This window comes from Thermobia domestica, chromosome 12, assembly GCF_964235325.1.
Source record: "Thermobia domestica chromosome 12, izTheDome1.hap1.1, whole genome shotgun sequence".
Lineage (NCBI taxonomy): Eukaryota > Metazoa > Arthropoda > Insecta > Zygentoma > Lepismatidae > Thermobia > Thermobia domestica.
Genome location: NC_137465.1, coordinates 178,798,402 through 178,804,026, shown reverse-complemented (window position 1 = coordinate 178,804,026; position 5,625 = coordinate 178,798,402).

Here is a 5,625-nt window from a genome sequence, read left to right as displayed (position 1 = left end):
AGTTTCTGGTGGACAACATTGTGTCTCCTTTTCTCCCCTTGGTCCTCCTTTTCCCTCCAACGTTTTTATTCCACCAATTCATACATAATCACTTATTCTCATTTATCAATCGTTTCCTTTAGACTACAGGGCAGAATTGTGTGATATAACCGAGTTCCGTGCTTCTCATGATGGCACCTACAGTACCACCGAGAATCGAACCCAGAATCATGCAGATAATATGTAAATATGATCCCGAGGGTACTTAATTCCTTTTCAGCATTATACTGTATTAGTTTCTAATGCAATACGAAAAATATATACAATGTAAAAATACTCAGAAATATACAGTATTAAGTGAAAAATCAGCTTGAACTGTTTTGAGATATGTAGAGGCTCATGTAGTAAATTGAACTTTGGTATTATGTCCTTTGACACTTTTAGTTTGTACATGTTTTAAGTTACTCGATACTAATGACAAATAAAATCGAAATGCGAAATTTTCCTTCAGTCCTCCTCATTTTTGAAACTTACTTTTGACTAATAGAGTCCAATGCTTCTATCTTGATATTGAGAGAGGAACTTATCTATCACAGCATCCAATAATGCACTATTCTCTCAATTAAGCTTTAAGTGGAATCAGTTCCGTCAGTTTTCTTTTCTCAACGACCAACAAAACAAAATTGCTAGCTGCTTTCTATTAATCCTTGTGCTCCTAGGGTACAGTCTTGTTCAAAAAAAGCATTTGCTGCCTTCCGCGCTTTAGAAGGTCATATTTGATCAACATTGTAGCAATTTGTAATACTTTGAATCTAAATTAAGATTTCAATTACCTAAAGAATATCACTGTTTCCTTGATTTAATTGCAACGTGGGTTAAAGTACAGGACTTTTCACAGAGGGATAGGTGGTAAAGTATTTTTTAACATGACTGTACTTTTTAAACCAGCCAAGGTCTGAGATTTTCCTCCCACTCAAGTGGTACTTGACACAGTAATGGTTACGACTATCTCGGTTAACTTGAACAGGTCGTACAAAGCAAGGTAATGCATATTGTTCTAGGCTACCAGCATTAACATTTTTGACAACATATTTCTTTTGTTTCCTTTCTCATGGCATTTAACTACTTTTGGTAGTAGTTCCAAATCAGATTTAACGCTTTCCAAATCACATAAATATTGTTCACCGATTATAAAATATCAGAGAAAAAATAACATTTTTATGAAACATCTTTGAAATTCACATGCGCCATATAGGATGCAACACGAGACGTTACAAGTTAGATTTTAAATTATAAGACATGATTCATTACTTTACTACAATTAGAAAATTCACAAGGCTTGGTCAAACTTAGACATCATCTTTACAATGTCTGCTAGCAATACAAAATTGAAAGTTTGCATCATTGACTTCATATATCATTCCATTTTATATTTTAGGAACGTTTTATATCCCACATGATATGATATAACATCCCGTTACTTAATCATAGTTCTCATTAGCTAATCCATGTCAATTTATTTATTTTCTATATTGATATCTGAGAGTATTCAAGATGATAGATCCGGTGTATGTAGTTACAAATAATCGTATAGTCTATCATTTATAACGAACGTTGAGTATCTAACACCTCATTCTAGATTGAAATGGTTCTTCAATGGTAATTATATCATAACTTATTGACTGAAATTTCTCCCACAAAATATATTGGAAGGATGTTTATGTACTTGTATGTTTAATTGGTAAAAAACCTGAAAAACCACTTCAACGTAAAGTACTCTTAACAGAAAACAAGTTCTCGATAGCACACATGCGAAATTTGATTTTACATTTGAATGTGTACTTTTCCTCAAGCTCTAATGGTTAATCCGTCTGCTCTTGAAGAAATCAAATGTGTACTGTAAGTAGGCATACTGCGGAAGGATAATTGGAGAGCTCCTTAGAAGATGATAGCTAGGGGAAAATAAAATAGATTGAATATATAAGATTTCCATTCATCTTTTTAGTGCTTATCTCGATTCTTGAGGATTTAAAACGATATCCATCAATTTAATTTAACTTTTATATATCTACGAAGTATACAGGGTGGAGGAAAAGATGGTCCAATAATCCCAATTCCGAGAAAAGGTTAAGTTCTGTCCCTTTTCTTCAGAGTTTTGAATACACCTACTTAGTCTAGCATGTCATGAATATTTCTAAACCACCACGTGATTCCTATTAACTTCATAATGTCGTAAATTGACTACAGATTTCGAACCTGCTTTTGTCTGCATTTAAATCAAAAGTGTCTTTTTTTTTTTTTTTTTTTTTTTGAATGCTTTCATTTGCTTGCGATTTCGTTAGAGATTAAAAATTGTATTTCTAGGCATTCGGCCCTTAAAGCCAGTGAGTGACAGTAACGTCTCTCAGTGATCACACTACCCGGTAAAATAGGGAAATAAAGAAGCAGCCTGGGACCTTCATGTTAGATACCATCCCGGCACTTGTCTGGTGTGAATAAGGAGAACCCAGGAAATATCTCACTTAGGATACCTGATCTGAAAAGGGTTTTACACCTTTCTGATCGAGCCCGGAGCCACTCATATTAAAGGCGAGAGCATTAATCAGCTTTGGATTTCGCTTCGGAACTTAAATTCACGCATTTCTATCTTAACTATAGCTATGAAAAAATGGTAGCCCATGACAATAGAATAATTTCACATAACATTTGTTCTAGCTTATCATTTAACTATACAATTACTAAAATTATTTGGAAATAATTATTTAGCGTGTACTACTTATATAATCTAAACCCTTACCGAAGTTAGGCTAGTTTCAGACGACTAGGCGTCCTGTTCAATTCATATATCAACGAAGTTGAGCAGTTTCGTTTTCGTTGAAAATGAGTATTATCTTCCATAATACATTCAAAGATATTGAATAAAGACAAAAAGTAGATAATAACCGTAATGGAAACCTTTTACAAGTAGTGCATTTTGTAAAATGCACTAAAAGAAGAAAGTAATTCTTGATAAAATAATGCAGTGTTATTCCCTTATTTAAAAAATAGAGAAATACACTGAAACGGAATATATATATGTACGTGTATGTGTGTAATTTGAAATTTTACGTTTCGCGTTTATGCATCGAGGCTACGGAAGACGATGATAATGATAATGAATGAACAGTGGAATTAAGAAAGTGGAAGAAAACGGGAAAATCTACCTACACGGTGTGTATCCACCACAAAGATCACTTGACATGAGCTGACAAGGAACGGACACTAACCTGTCAGAGGGACGGACACAAACCTATCAAACCTAGAACATTCGATAAACATAACAAAAATATGTTCATGCTCAAAAAAATAGTTGCCATGGACAAAGGAGTAAGTCCCTGGGGACCGTTAACCCATTTAATATAAAGAAAATCGTAGACCCGCGGTGAAATAGATATTGCATCAACATTGTTCATTGGAAAGTAATGGTTTATATTTCATTCTCATCAGCATAAAACGAGCCTTCCAGAGGTGCTATATATTGGGGCCCATAACGTACTTGAACAGGGAAAATTGGGAGAATGTCGGAAAAGTTCTCTCCAGAAATCTCTCCTATCAACTTTGGACCCGTCTGTAGTGGTCCCGGGTAAAAGCACGCAATCCAAATGTATCTAGCAAAATACTATACGGGATAAGAAGTGTGTACTAAACTTTGTATTGATAGACGGAATAGATATGAGGGAAAAGCCTGCATACCAATACACGCTTTTCCCTCATACCTATTCTATCTATCAATACGAAAAGCATACAGCAAACTGGGTGCATAAATGCTTCCTTTCGGAGTTATAGGCTGCAGAGAACATGATAATACGAACTTTAGTTCCAAACCTATGGGACCTACCGTAGTCAGGTCAAGACTTCACTCAGGAATTAGTATGTGCTCTATCCAAATAGTAGTAATCGCATGACTTGGCCGAACTTTTTGGCCCCTGGGTCCCTGCCTCAGGACCCATGGTCCCTGGCCCAGGGTCAATGACCTAGGGGTACCATGGCCCACCCCCTAAAATTTGGCAGGGGTACATAGGACCACCCCCCAGGACCCATGGTCCCTGGCCCGTGTCAATGACCTAGGGGTACTTAGGACCACCCCTCTAGATTTTGGCAGGGGTACATAGGACCATCCCTTAAATTTTGGAAATTGCCAAATCTAAAAATTGGGTGTGGTAGCCTAGGACCACAGTATGTACCTCTATCAGTATTGGGTGTCTATGTCGTTCCCTTTTATGAGTAAAAAATTGCCAAAAATTCAAATTTCGGAGGTTTTTGACCTAATTTATCCCCTTGGATGAGGTATTATTACCCTATATGGTTATATGGGCGTATACAGGGATTCATTCCCTTTTATAAGACATGGGTATATTAATGCACCTCTTGAAATTTTTGGGAGGTGTACCTTGGCCCACCCCTTCAATTTTGGAAATTGCCCAATTTAAACATTGGGTATTATAGTACAGGACCCTAATATGTATTATGATAAATTTGGGTGGTCCACCTCGTTCCCTTCTAGGGGTACAAAATTGCCAAAATATAAACGTAAGCAATACGTAGTACCACGTGTTTGGTTTTTGGTCGATTTTATCCCCTTTGATGAGGTTATTATCCTATATATATAGTTATATGGTCATGTATAGGGGTCCATTACCTTTCATAAGATATGGGTATATTTGTGCACCCCGGGAGGGGTACTTTTGGCCCACCCCTTAAATTTTGGAAATTGCTCATTTTATATATTTGGTATTATAGTACGGGACCCTAACATGTATTATAATAAATTTGGGTGGTCCACTTCGTTCCCTTTTAGGGGTACAAAATTGCCAAATTTTAGTACAACCACGTGTTTGGTTTTTGGTTATTTTATTTCCTTGGATGAGATCCTATTACCTTATAAGGGTGTATACAGGTGTTTATTTTCCTATTGTAAGACGTAGGTACATTTGTGCACCCCGGCAGGAGTGCCTTGGCCCACCCCTTAAATTTTTTGGAAATTGCCCAATTTAAACATTTGGTATAATAGTATAGAACCCTAATATAGATCACTATAAATTTTTCGGTGGTCTATCTCGTTTCCCTTTTAGGGGTATAAAACTGCCAAAATATAAACGTAAGCATTACGTTGTACCACGTGTTTGGTTTTTGACCTAATTCATTTCCTTGGATGAGATCCTATTACCTTATATGGTTGGGGGGCGCGGTGGCTCAGTGGTAGAGCGTTCACCTCTGGTGCTTGGGGTCCCGGGTTCGATCCCAGCCCCGCCAAGTGAACTTTGTGGTGGACAAACACCGTGCTCGTGGGTTTTCTCGGGGTTCTCCCGTTTCCTCCCACTTTCTTCATTCCACCATTTTCATTCATCTCTCATTATCACCGTCTCCTTTAGCCTCACCGGCATAACCGTGGGACGTAAAACTTAAAGATTTCATTTTTTTTACCTTATATGGTTATATGGCCATGTATAGGAGTCCATTCCCTATTATGAAACATAAGTACATATGTGCACCCCCGGGAATGGTACCTTGGCCCGCCCCCTTAAGTTTTAGAAATTGCCAAATCTAAACATTTGGTATCATAGTACTGGACCCTAATATATATTACTACAAAATTTGGGTGGTCCA